Source organism: Culex pipiens, chromosome 3 (genome assembly GCF_016801865.2).
Source record: "Culex pipiens pallens isolate TS chromosome 3, TS_CPP_V2, whole genome shotgun sequence".
Classification (NCBI taxonomy): domain Eukaryota; kingdom Metazoa; phylum Arthropoda; class Insecta; order Diptera; family Culicidae; genus Culex; species Culex pipiens.
The window spans coordinates 124,459,041-124,474,219 of NC_068939.1; positions in this window are offsets into that span (position 1 = coordinate 124,459,041).

Below are 15,179 nucleotides of genomic sequence, written 5' to 3' on the forward strand. Positions count from 1 at the left end.
CTGCCAACGAGCGGCGCGACGCAAGGCTGTATATCATAGGTACTCGCGATCTTGCTTTGCATTAGTGTGAGTGCATGGCTCCGTGCCACTAAAACCAAAACAATAACAAACGAACAATGGACCGTGCCAGGAAAACCAAAACATAGACAATGTCAGTGTCAGTGGAGTGAGAGAGTCAGAGATAACGATTTTGACAACCGCACTACTACACACTCAATCGCGAGTAGGTAGTAGGTAGAAAGCCATGGGCGCGACGGACGTCATGGCCTGCTGATTTCAGGTTTTTTGGTGGACCGCGCATTTTTGGTAACCCGTAGTTGCAGTCTGTAGGAAGAAGGGATTATTTTCCGGGTTGGTTTGAGTAGTTTAGATGGAAAGCTGGGAGTAGAAAATAAGTACTTTTTTCAAGTTAAAAAGCCCCGAAAATTTGCTGTGCATTTCCAATCGCAATTTGCGCATTAGACGCATGGTTTGTGCTGTTTATAATTCCTAGCTATTCATTCCGAGGACAAACGATAAATTTATTGCCTCAAGTTGCATAATTTCAACCAAGATTTAAACCTATTCCGTCGAATTGATTACTCAACGTGTCAAAGCCATTCGATCACATGTTTACCGCAAACAGTACCTAACATCGCACATGTTCCACGAAATTGAGGTCACATTTCGAAACCATCCAAAGTAACGAATTGCAATTCGACGTTCTTGGAGCTTATCTCATCTGCACGGGCATCAATTTTGCAGCTTCCAATTCCGGCGTCAGAGAGTCAGACGGGAGAATCTGTTTATTTCCGGAGAAGTCTTGCACCCCCCAAGAGGTGTGGATTCTCGATTCCCTAGAAGTTGGTTGAAAAGTGCTGAAGGTAACAGACGCGAGCTCCAGGAAAGAAAAGCGATCCCTTTGGAGTTGAATGTCAGCAGATCTTTGATATCGCTGTTTTTAAATTTAAATTCAAACTAGAGGAAACATATTTTCAAGTTTTCCGGAATTTAATTTCAAAAGTTGCAAAACACTTGAACGAAGTGTAAATAAAAACCTTTTTCAAACTTAAATTGAGTTACAGAGCCCTACATTACTTTGTAGCAAAAAGTGTAGAATATTCTCACGTTCAAATTGCTAGCTGCAACTGCATCCAATTGCAGCACCATTCGAGAGTGGAGGGTAGCCGGAGTCGACTATGTAAATGACTAAATTGACTTTGCCAAACCGGTGCACCGTGGTCCAAACGAAGTCCGGAACAACGGGTGCATATGCCAGTATCGATTCGCACCCCAAACGTACGGTGACACCTTGATGGTTTGACAACTGTCAAATTTCAAATTGGGGTGTTGTCACCCTTTCGACTGCTTCTTGCCAAACCATCAAAATTCAAATCAAAAAGGTGTCAACCTAAAAGCTGTCCAACCACCCGGGTTCCCCTGTAAAGCATAATAAAGTGGTTGGGAAAACGGTTCCACGTCAATTGAGCGCAATCCGCCCCACAAAACACTTTTTCTCCAAACGTGGGGTGGCGGTCGCGGTGCCCAACGGGTTCTCTCTATTTTGAATATAAAGTATAGCAAAGTATGATTTTCTCCACCCCCACCTTACCCCTTCCCACCGTTAACAATTTCAACCATCATCACCATCCATCAGGAAGGAAAAATCTGTTAACAGTGTACTCTGTGTTCTGATTTTACACAATTGATTGGGTTTCTTTTATACGTGTACATATAGTACGTCAAATATATTTAGTCTGTTCTGTTGTCTGTACAAAGCAACACGTTGCATTTTATTCACGCCTCCGACATTAAAAGGTTATGGGCCCAGATAAGTTCACATAACCACGTTGTTGAAAAGTTTCGGTTTTGTACTCGGTAATTCGGAGTAGAACCGGTAGAAGAACGCGCGCGCGATGGAGGAGGACACGAAAACCCTCAAGATCCGGTCGTTCGACGGCACAAATTTCAACAACTGGTGCTTCCGGATGAAGGTCTACCTTGACCAATTGGAGGTTATGCACTGCGTCGAGACGGCGGCTGAAACGGAGCCGTTCTGGGAGATCCCGGAGGGCGATGCGGCGGACAAGAAAGCGGAGAAGGAGCTGCTCAAGCTCAAACGCGTTCGCCAGGACAAAAAGTGTCGGTCGGTACTGGTCGAGTCCATCGCCGACAGCTACTTGGAGTACGTGAAGGACAAAAAGAGCCCCAAGGAGATTTGGGACGGACTCCACGAGGTTTTTGAGCGCAAGAGTATTGCCAACCGTTTCATACTCAAGCGCAAGTTGCTCTCCATGCGGTTCCGGGAAGACGAGCGGCTGGAAGAACACTTCCTGCGGTTCGACAAGCTCGTGCGGGAGATCAAGGGGGCGGGCGCCAAGATGGACGATGAAGATGTTATATGCCACTTGATGCTGACCATGCCCGAATCGTACGACGCCATCACGACAGCAATGGAGGCCGTGACGGAAAAGCTCACGATGGATCTCGTCCGGAAGAAGTACCTCGACGTGGAGGCGAAGCGGAAGAGTATGCTGCAAGAGGCGGATTCCGAAGGTGCTGCGTTTGCCGGGAGGACGCGGGCCAAGCTGAGGTGCTACAGTTGCGGGGAAGTTGGGCACAAGAAAGTGCACTGCCCGAAGAACAAAGACCACCACAAAAGTGCTTCCCGTTTCCAGCCGAAGAAAAGTGCCCCGAAGGCGAACGTGTCCAAAGCCGTCACGTTTGTGGCCACCGAAGGGAACGACGACGCCATTGCTGCAAGTACGGTTACCTCATCAAAGTGGTATCTAGACAGCGGTGCGTCGGAGCACATGTGCAATGACAGGTCGCTTTTTGACAGCCTGGAGAAGCTTGACAAGCCGGTGACAGTTCAAACAGCAAAAAGTGGGGTCACGCTGTCGGCTTTTCATTGTGGTAGTGTAGTCGCTTTTGCTGCAGTGGACGGCGCGAGTGTCAGGATAAACATCGAAAAAGTGTTGTTTATACCTGATCTGTCAGTCAATTTGCTGTCACTGCGAAAGATGGGAGAAAGCGGTTTGAAGGTTGTGTTTTACAATGGAACCGTGATCGTCGAAAACGCCGGCCAGACCGTGGCCGTTGGGAAGCAGTCTGGAAAGCTGTACTGCATGGATTTCGACCTCAAGCCCCAGCGAAGCGACAGAGCGATGGTGACCGGTCAAGTGGAACAGCAAGTCGGACTGTGGCACTTGCGCTACGGTCATCTTGGAAACGACAACCTCCTGAAGCTGGCGAAGAAAAACCTAGTCAGTGGCATGCAGATTGACGACGCAGGACACGAGCGACTCCTGTGTGAAGCGTGCATAAGTGGTAAGCTGACGCGCCTGCCGTTCCCGGCCCGAAAGCAGAAGCATTCCGGCCGCCCCCTGGAAATCGTGCATAGTGATGTGTGTGGGCCAATCGATCCCGTGGCGTGGGACGGTAATCGCTATTTTGTTACCTTCACGGACGATTACACCCACCTGTCGGTTGTGTACCTGTTGCGGTCGAAGAGTGAAGTTCTGGAGCGACTGCGGGAGTACGAGGCCATGGCCACAGCACACTTTGGCACGAAGATGTCGCGCCTCCGGTGCGACAATCGCGGAGAATATACGGGCGAACAAGTGAGGCGGTTTTGTAAACAAAGAGGAATTCGGCTGGAGTTTACGGTTCCCTACGCGCCGGAGCAAAACGGGGTCAGCGAGCGGCTGAACCGAACAGTGATTGAAAAAGTGCGTGCGATGATGGAAGCCAAAAGTGTCCCCAAGTTCCTGTGGGGAGAAGCAGTGATCACCGCTGTGTATCTGCTAAACCGCAGCCCGAGCGTCGCCGTCGCCGGTGACGTCACGCCGTTCGAAGCCTGGAGCAGCCGGAAGCCGGACGTTTCGCATCTACGGGTGTTCGGAAGTGAGTGCTACATCCACGTCCCGAAGCAGCTGCGGAAGAAGCTGGACGTGAAGAGCGAGAAGGTGCTGTTCGTTGGCTACGCGTCGAACGGGTACCGCGTCTGGAACGGAGAAAAAGTGATTGTGGCTAGAGATGCGATCTTCAACGAAACGGGGATGCGGCCGTGCACGGTGACCAACTGCAAGCGTTCGGTTACCATTACGGAATCGGTGTCCGGCGAAACGCAGTTGCCGCAGAAGCCCGAGGAAGACGACACCGGAAGCCGAGAAGAGCAGCCGCAGCAGCCGGCGGTTCCGGAAGGAGGGGAAGAAGAGAACGACTCGGAGTACTTCACCGAAGGCAGCGATGCGGATGATGCGGCTAAAGAAGAAAACAGTGAACAAAACAAAGAAGAAAGTGCACCTACCGATAAAAGTAAAAGTGGAAGACCGATCATTCCTCCCAGTTGGCACAAAGACTTTGACATGGACATGTCGAGTTACGCGCTCAGTGCTGAAGAGTTCATAGACAACATTCCGAGTGACATTTGTGAACTGCGGAAGAGAAGTGATTGGCCGTCTTGGGAGGAAGCGATCGAGGAAGAGCTAAGTGCACTGAAAAAGAACAAAACGTGGCATCTAGTGAAACTACCTAAGGGTAGAAAAGTGATCGACACCAAATGGGTGTTCAAGCTGAAAAGGAACAGCGCCGGCGAAATCGAGCGGTACAAGGCCAGGCTGGTGGCCCGTGGCTTTACGCAACGCCAAGGTTTCGACTTCACGGAAACCTATTCGCCGGTTGTACGGATGTCCACGGTACGGATCCTGCTGGTGCTTGCGAACCGTGAAGATTGGCACGTCCACCAGATGGACGTGAAGTGTGCATTTCTCAACGGCGGTTTGGAGGAGGACATCTTTATGCGCCAACCTGCCGGGTTCGAAGAAGGAGACAAACTGGTTTGCAAACTGGACAAGGCCATCTACGGTTTAAAGCAAGCCTCTCGGAATTGGAACAAGCGGTTTCACGAGTTTGTAAGCGGTCTGGGTTTTCGAAGAAGTGAGCACGATTTCTGTTTGTACTTTCGTGTCACTGGCAAGCTGGTCATGTACGTAGTTATTTACGTTGACGATATTTTGCTCGTGAGCAGTTCGGAGGACGCCATCCGAGATCTGAAGGAAAAACTTTCTGACGAGTTCGAAATGAGGGATCTGCAAGAAGTGCAAAGCTTCTTAGGGCTGAACATCCGGCGCGATCGGAGTTCGAAGCAGATGACGATTGACCAGCGCTCGTACGTGCAGAGCGTACTCGACCGCTTCGGGATGGCTGACTGCAAGCCCTCGGCCATTCCCATGGACCCGCACCTAAAGCTCGTGAAAGGTGACCAGCAGCAGCGCACGGAGAAGCCGTACCGGGAACTTGTAGGATGTCTGATGTACCTCACGGTGACGTCACGTCCAGACATCTCTGCGGCGGTGAACTACCTCGCCGGTTTTCAGTGTTCCGCAACCGATGAGCACTGGGTAACCGTCAAACGTGTGCTGAGGTATCTCCGGGGCACACTCGATTATCGTCTTGTTTACCGTTCGGCCGACTCAACGGAAGCTGTCGAAGGCTTTGCTGACGCCGACTGGGGTAACGACCTCAACGATAGACGATCCGTGTCCGGATTGATCGTGAAGCTGTACGGATCTACCGTGATGTGGGCAACAAGGAAGCAGCAGTCCGTCGCCTTGTCTACAACCGAAGCTGAACTGATGGCCCTCTGCCAGGCCAGTTGCGAAGTCCTGTGGGTGGCGAACCTGCTGAGTTCCGTTGGGTGGCGTGTACCGGAACCGATCAAGATGTACGAGGACAATCAACCTTGTATCGCCATCACCAAGGACCCACGCAAAGCGAGACGAATGAAGCACATCGAAATCCAGCATTTCTTCGTGCGCGACTTGGTGGACAAGGGCAAGCTGTGTTTGGAGTATCTGCCAACGGAGGATCAACTGGCAGACGTGATGACGAAAGGACTGGCCGCTCCGAGGTTCCAGAAACTTCGGGCCATGTTGGGAGTGATCAATTGAGGCGGGATGTTAACAGTGTACTCTGTGTTCTGATTTTACACAATTGATTGGGTTTCTTTTATACGTGTACATATAGTACGTCAAATATATTTAGTCTGTTCTGTTGTCTGTACAAAGCAACACGTTGCATTTTATTCACGCCTCCGACATTAAAAAAATCAACCTGAAACCCCTTTTTCCGAGCTGTGAGGGTCACGTACGGTACAGTAGACCAGCAGGTGCCGTCGTACATCAACTCTCGCTGGTGTAGTGTAGGTACTGCATGAGTGCACTCACGCACGCACGCACGTAAATTGTGCACGAGCACGGATGGGAGCGCTGGTGTTTCCTCTCTGTATAGAGGGGTAAGAGGTGTGGTGCACATTTGGGGACGGGGCACACTGATTTGGGTGGGAAATTTTGCTTTGTGAATATTTTGAGGGCAGGGTTGAAGTTGGTGATTGATTTGTAAATTTATAGAACGAACTCTCTTTAAAATTGAACATTGAACATTCTCCGCCAAGTCACACAGCAGTTGCCCTGGCCCCTCTTCGGTTTGCATGAAACCTTGTCCTAAGGGGTAAAACACGAATCCGAGCTCCATTTTTCGATATCTTGTGACGGAGGGGTGGTACGACCTTTGTACGACCCCTTCCATAACTATGCAAAGTTAGAAAATACACTCAATTTTCAAAATTATGAAACAAAAAGTATCCACGGCGTGTTTCCTAGAACAAACTCTTCAGGAAAAAATAGTCATTGCTACTTTCAAAAGTGTCTTACAGGATATTTTCTCAGTTTTCCGATGTTTCAAAGAGTGAACAGTTCCTTGGAAAAAATGCTGAGAAATTGTTTTTTTTTAGTTTTTTGTTTTTTGTTTCTAATTCCTTTATTCTTTATTAGAAACTTCTAGAAAACTGTTCCGGAAACTTGTCAAATAATGTGAGTTATGTGTCATATCTTGCCACTTCCGCTATTAGGACGTTCCGAGAAAAACGCTATATAAAGTTTGACCTTGAATACACAAAAACAAGAGCACGCACGCACGAAAACAATAACAAACACGTTTTGTTTGGCTGACCATTCTGGGCATTTTCCCAAAGTTTGGTTGAATTTGTTTGCCGGAGTCCCGAGCAAGATTGCCAGATTGAGAAAATCTGGCCAAGTATTGAAAAAAAATCAGAAAAATCTGGCAGACGAATATTTTATAATTGGGTAATTCTCTACCAACTCACAGGAAATCGGGTAAAGTAGCACCGACGAATAAACGCAAAAAAATCTTTTTCGCTTGCGAACATTCTTCACCCGCCAAAGAGAGTGGAGACAAAACACGCAAAAGAAAATCGCCCCCGAACTTTTTGAAAAAATCAATCATCAGAAATTTTTTTGTGATTCTTACTGTTAACACCACTTAAATAAATTTATTTCTTGTTGTTTACAAACATTGTTCATCTACGAACAGTGACAGGTCATTTTTGGACGTGTGACATTACACCTGCAAGTGTAGTAGTGAAATCGATGTTCCGCCGAATAATCCCGGTGATGATTTTTTCAGTTTCCTTTTACCGATTTTTCGTGATGATTCTTCCATCGCTGCCCCGACCCCTCTTCGATTTGCGTGAAACTTTGTCCTACGGGGTAACTTTTGTCCCTTATCACGAATCCGAGGTCCGTTTTTTTATATCTCGTATCGGAAGGGCGGTACGACCCCTTTTATTTTTGAACATGCGAAAAAAGAGGTGCTTTTCAATAACATGCAGCCTGAAACCACAGACAAACAGACGAGACTCTTCATACAAATTTATTTGAAAATCCATAGTCTTTGATGAATCCACCAAATCCCGACGACGCTGGCGCTATCTGGCGAGCTACAGCCGAAACACTACTCAAACATACTAATACACTCATGTGTTCTCCATGCGTGTTCTCGTATTTGTGAAACAACCTAATGTTTACGTTTTGAAATGTCACCCCGGAAATTTTGGTAATGATGTTGTTGATCATCCATTCGTTTGGTCAAAAGTTATTTATTAAAATTTAGAGATCGGAGAAAGGGAAAACGTTTCCTCGGAACATTTCAAAACGCACCTCCTTACCATGCAAACCACGCACGTGAAACGATCTTTTTACCGCCGGTCGTGGTTGGCGGAAGTGTCCGCATCTACGGCACCGGAGCGATTGGCCAGGCGAGTGTAAGAAGGGTAAAACTATCTGGCCAAGACGAACTTCCATTCCCGTGTACCCCGGCCTGACGCTCCAAAACCTTGCTCGGCCCTGCTAGAGGTTGGTCCGTGAGAACACGATAGAGGAAAAAGACTCCCCACCCAAAAGATGTGCTGGCTAACGGGTTGTTTCGTTGGAACACGGATGAAGCAACAACTTGTTGACCCAAGCTGGAGCAACACGTTCGCAGACGGAAAGTAGATCGCTTTTTTGGGGACGGACGTCGTTGGCCGTCGTGATGCAGAGCGGGTCTCGTAGTACATTTCGCCTAGCAGCATTTCTTGGTCGTCGCACGCGTTACCAAGCTGGGTTGTGTTCCTCCAGCTAGGGTCAACATTTTCCTCATTCTTATCACGTGTATAACCGCATTCCGACGAAACAACCCGTTGGTCAGAACATTTTGGCCGTCTTTTTTCAAACAAAAAAACGTGCGCGCACGCGCATTGTTTTGAAACGTCATTGCTGGCCAGCTTCACACGCATACTTAAAAAAGGCGGGTGAGCTGTCAGTACAACAGCGCCATCATGTCGCGGGTGAGCAAATGCCGAAGCTAAATTAGAATTGAACGGATCTTTTCTGAAGGACGATGAGTTGGAACTCGAGTGTCCCGTCTGTTTGTCTGTGCTGAAACGGTGATGAGATAGAAATTTAGTGTCAAAGGGACTTTTACACGCAGAAAAATAAGACATATTTGAATCAACGGTCAATGGTTAGCGAACGACTGGACATGGCGTACCATAGGTACTTCGAGTACCGCAGGAATAAAATAGTCCCACCAAGCGGTCCTTTAGCCTCTTGTCCAGTAACTCCGATACCCTGGCCTCCCCGCGGCGCTAGCCGGGATACTAGTAACCATTGGAGAGATCGGGTAACCAACCCCGGTGGGAACTATGGTAGTATGCTGACAGGGAAGGGGGGCTCCATCCTCTTCGGAGGGTGTAGCTATGCCGTTAGGCCTCGTGAGAAAGGCCCCCGTTACGGTGTCGAGAGAAAACCGGAGCTGGGTCTCGGTAGCTTCAAGGTGGCAGCCCCACCCCGAGACTAGGTATCGCAGCCCCAATCCGGCTGCATACCGAAACCAAAATCATTACGAACAATCAAGAAGGAATAAGGATCCGGAACAAACGGCATAGACCTAGGCACGAAAAGGACACCGATTGGAAACTCGGAACATGGAACTGCAGATCGCTACGTTTCGATGGGTATGAGTACGCTCTGTTGAACGAGCTCAAACCCCGCAACTTCGATGTTGTAGCACTGCAGGAGATGTGCTGGAAGGGAGCGAAGATGTGGGAGGATGATGCTTTGGAGCTCACCATGTACCAGAGCGGCGGAGCCGAAAACAAGCTGGGAACCGGCTTCATAGTGTTGGGCAAGATGCGGAGTCGTGTGATAGATTGGGAGCCGATCGACGACCGGATGTGTAGGTTGAGGATTAAAGGCCGTTTCTTCAACTATCACATCTTCAACGTACATTGCCCACACGAGGAATCATCCGATGCCGAGAAGGAAGCGTTCTACGCGAAGCTGGAGCAGAAGTTCGACAGCTGCCCGCAGAGGGACGTCAAGATCGTCATCGGAGATATGAACGCCCGCATAGGAAGGGAGGAGATGTACAAGCCGGTGATCGGGCCGAACAGCCTGCACACCGTCACGAACGACAACGGCCAGCGGTGCATCAACTTCGCAGCCTCCCGCGGTATGGTGGTACGAAGCACATTCTTCCCCCGGAAAGACATCCACAAAGTCACCTGGACATCGCCTAATCAACGAACAAAAACACAAATCGACCACGTCCTCATCGACGGCCGATTCTTCTCGGACATACGGAACATCCGCACGTACCGCGGTGCGGATATCCACTCGGACCACTACCTGGTGGGTGCAAGCATGCACTCAAAACTGTCGACGACGTACCACCGACGACGGAGCCGGCTCCCACCGCCGTTCAACACCGAGCGGCTGCAGGACACGGCTGCGGCTCAGCACTACGTGCAGCAGCTGGAAGCGAGCCTGCCAACGGAGGAGGAACTCGGCGCTGCCTCGCTCAACGATGGATGGAGCAGAATATGCTCGGCCATCGGCAGTGCCGCTGAAGCCGCGCTAGGTAGTACGGTCCGAGTTGGAAAGCAGCGCTGGTTCGACGAGGAGTGCCAGCGGCTACTTGACGAGAAGAAAGCAGCTTATGCGGTGAAGCTGAGAGCTGCAACTGATGAGAACGTGGCCAGATACAAACAAGCGCTGAAACAGCAGAGAACGGTCTTCAAGCTCAAGAAGCGCCAGCTGGAAGATCGCGATCGCGCCGAAATGGAGCAGCTGTTCCGGCAGAACGAGACGCGAAAGTTCTACGAGAAGGTTAACCGGTCCCGCAAAGGCTATGCGCCGCAAGCCAACACTTGTCGGGACGCCGAGGGAAACCTTCTTATGGACAAAGGCGAGGTGTTGAACAGGTGGCAGCAGTTCTTCAACGAGCACCTCAACGGCGATGTAGCGCATGGAGACGGCTTTGAAGCCCAACTTGGACCGCCCGCTGCTGACCAACAGTTCCCGGCACCTGATCTGGAGACGGTGAAGAAGGAGATCAGGCAGCTGAAGAACAACAGGGCCGCCGGTAAAGATCGGTTACCCGGTGAGCTCTTCAAATATGGAGGAGAGCAGTTGGCGAGGGCGATCCACTTGGTGATTTCTAAGATCTGGAGGGAGGAGAAACTACCAGAAGAATGGATGGATGGTGTCGTGTGTCCCATCTACAAAAAGGGCGATAAGCTGGACTGCGGCAACTACCGCGGCATCACGCTTATCAACGCGGCCTATAAAATCCTCTCCCAGATCCTCTGCCGTCTGCTGACACCGTACGCACGGAGGTTCGTGGGCCCCTATCAAGCGGGGTTTACTGGCGCTCGGGCCACCACGGACCAAATTTTCTCGCTCCGGCAGATCCTCGAGAAATGCCGTGAGTACAACGTGCCCACACATCACATCTTCATCGATTTCAAGGCAGCGTACGATACAGTCGACCGCGAACAGCTATGGCAGATCATGCACGAGAACGGATTTCCGGACAAACTAACTCGGCTGATCAAGGCTACCTTGGATCGTGTGATGTGTCACGTGCGAGTGGCAGGGGAGCTAGCGGACCCCTTCCAATCGCAGCAAGGGTTACGACAAGGTGACGGCTTATCCAATGCACTGTTTAACATCGGACTTGAGGGAATTGTGCGAAGAGCGGGTATAGACACGAGAGGAACGATCTGCAACAGGACAGTCCAACTTCTTGCTTATGCGGACGACATTGATATTATAGCGAGAGACCTAGAGACGGTAAAAAGGGTTTACACCGCCTTAAAGACGCAAGCAAGACGAATTGGATTGGCCATGAATACGACGAAAACAAAGTACATGAAAGGGAGGGGCTCAAAGGACGTTGACCCCCCAAGACTCACCCCTTTAGCTGTGGATGGCGATGTGCTGGAGGAGGTGAGTGAATTCGTGTACTTGGGATCGCTGGTAACGGCCGACAACGACACCAGCTTAGAGATCCGGACTCGTATCCACTCCGCGAATCGCGCTTACTTTGGATTACGGAAAACCTTGACATCTGATCGAGTGCAACGCGCCACGAAGCTGACCCTGTACAAGACACTGATTAGACCGGTTGCCCTCTATGGCCACGAGACCTGGACGCTGCGGCAAGAGGACGAACGAGCCCTTGGAGTTTTCGAACGGAAGGTGCTGCGAACGATCTACGGTGGAGTACGTACAGCTCAGAACGAGTGGCGAAGGCGCATGAACCACGAACTGCACGCGCTGCTGGGAGAACCGACCATCGTCACCCTGGCGAGAATCGGGAGGCTCAGGTGGGCCGGCCATGTCGCGAGGATGGACGAAGACCATCCTGTCAGGATGCTCTTTGACCGCGCGCGACCGGATGGCGGCACAGGCCGAAGAGCAGGAGCACAGCGTGCACGATGGGGAAATCAGATCGAGGCGGACCTAAGAAAGTTCTGCAACCTAGGAGACTGGCGAGCTGCAGCCCAGAACCGAGCAACATGGAACAACCTTCTTGATACAGCACGGGCACCGCGTATGGTGTTCTAAGCTGATTGGTATGGTATGGTATGAATCAACAAAACGTTTTGTTGATTTGAAAATCATGATTTTTGTTGAATCAACGCTAAACGTCAAAGTAACTTTTTCAAAACAACTAAAGATTTTTGTGGAATTGAGAAAATCAAGGTTTGTTTGAACGCAAAATCGGCGTTGATTATATTCAACAAAAATTTTGTTGAATCAAACCTCGTACAGGCTGATTCTACAAAATATTTTTCTGCGTGTATGTAAAATGGGACGCCCGATTTGATGGTGTACTCAAAATTCCGAAAAAAACGTATTTTTCATCGAAAAAAAAACACTTAAAAAGTTTTAAAAACTCTGCCATTTTTAGTTACTAAACTGTAAAATTTTTTGGAACATGTAATTTTAAGGGAAATTTAATGTACTTTTCTAATCTTAATTAACCCAAAAGGATCATTTTTTCATTCACAATAAAAAAAATTATTTCAAAATTTTGTTTTTTTTCTAACTTTGCAAGGTTATTTTTTAGAGTGTAACATAAGGGGTAGAGCAAACATAAGGGGTTTGTTTGTAACCATTACGAGTTATCGCGATTTTACAAAAAAAAAAGTTATGCATCGTTCAAAAATATGTTTAAGGTGATGCCGTTGATCATTTTTGAAGAAAATTGATCATCACTTTAAAATATTCTGTATTAAATTCAATTTAACGAATTTCAGCACCAAAAGGAATCAGCATGTGCCGGTTGTTGCCTTCTTGAAGCCACTGAAAGAATTTTTGATCTAAATCAAATGTGCTTCAAAATTTATATAATTTTGTGGCACAGTCATTGACGTCCTAGTTGGCAATCATTGATTAATGACGATTTCCATAACTTTACCAGAAATGGGATAATCGTTACCAAAAGGAATCAGCATGTGTAGGGCACTATTCTAAACAACTTGTTGAAGGAATTTTGTCAAAATATTGAAAGCGACGCAAAATTTATATCTTTGAACGAAAAATCATGACAATGATGGAAGTCTTCACGTTAAAATTGGCTGAAAATGTTAAATCTGTCGAAATCAGTCAAAATATGGTACAGATAACGATAAATCTTTATTTTGACTGACTCTTGAAAAATCTGGCATTCTAAGATTTATCTGGCAACCTGGCAACCCTGGTCTCGAGTTATAATTTCAAATGTTTACGGTAGTCGAACTTGTACGTATCACCTGACCTCAAATCACTTTGGCCAGTAAATTTTTAGGGTGTGTCAAGATAGCATTACAAGGTTGAAACTTCTTTCTTATGAGAAGTGACAAAAATGAACGGATTTTTTTTTTTCGTTTTTTATTGAATATTTCTGGATTAAAATCGAGTTTTGGGGATCTGTGAAGGTCAAAAGTTGAGGTATTGTGAGCTGCACAACATGGCGTTTTAATTCAATTTGGCCCAAAATGCACGTGTGACAAGATAGCATGACAGCGACTAAACGTAACTATTTATTTAAATATTTTGAATATATTTTTAATTTAGAGATAGATAAACCTCTAAATTGATCAAAAAAATAATTGTATCACATTTCGCATAAGCATTTTGACAGGGCGAACTATTTTGCAAATTCCAAGACAACAGGTCACTATTAAACAAACCCCGCATTGTTGGAAGGTAGCTGGAGATGCCAGCTATTGTTTAACACATTTAGTTTTATGAAAAAGTTGAAATTAACCTAAAATTAGCAAAACAGTTCAAACTGTTAAAATGCTTGTCCGCCCTTTTCTCGTGTTGCTCCAGATTGGAAATCAGATGCATATTACAAATTTTAGTTGTATGCATGAGCGACGAACCGTCCCAAATTCTTCATACAAACTTTAGAGAAAAACCATTCGGCCGTTCCTAAATATTTTCGAAAAATTCAAAGTGCACCTGTTTTTGAAGACCATGCTTCCCCTCGAGTTGAGTCTGCGCAGTCATTTTTGTCATTTTGTGTAGGTCAGTGTTATTTGTATTTTCGCCCTTTGTAAAACCATCAATTTATCCTGTCCATATAATGTGCAAAAATGGGTTCCATCGCCATAATGCGATTAAGTTCAAAGAAAATATTTAAAAAAAACCCAGCCTCGTTTAAAACATATTTAGACTATAGAGCTGAAAATTGTTCATTTTGCTACTCGTTGCATTAACTACAGCTGATTCAACAGTTTCAAAACTGTTGCGGAGTTTTTTTTTACAAACAACCAGAAAGTCGCACAATCAACTAAATTCAGCCATTCGTGGAATTCCCAACCAGTTCACTGCCGTTCTACGCATAATTGTCCCATGTCATTTTTGGTCGATTCTGACTTTTTGACATTTTTACGTTAAGTTTGACATTTACTTTTCGAAAAACACATAAAATCTAGTACTTTGTTCGTAAACTCATTGAAAACAACACCAAGTCTGTTTGTCCCATCGTTAAACTTCTACGCATAATTGTCCCACCAAGTATTTTCTTTCACGGAATCATTAGTTTTACTAAGTATTGTGTCTTGTTTACCTATTGTATAGCAAGAGGATTACTAATAATAGTAATTAATTGCTAACTGGAATGATTAGGGACTTATAGGGTGAATAGGAACCCATGGGACAATTATGCGTAGAAACACAGAAATCGGTCGAAAAATTTCAATCGCGTTTTTCTCAGTTGCACTTTTTTGAACATGGGACAATTATGCGTAGAACGGCAGTTCACTAAGCAGAACTGCGCTTTAGCATTATCGCCACGGTCGCAGAATGTTTCCAGTTTATTTTTTTCAACACAATTTGTGTGGATTATTTCCACTTCAGGGGAGAACAGAAACAAATAAAAACAAGCCGGAAACTCGAAAAACTGTACTCAATCTCAAACTATATCGTGACTTCATTAATAGCAAAACTACCACCTCGATAGCATTATGCATATATTTACTGGCCCCCGACAAAAAAGGGGGAGAGGTCGGAGGGGGTGGA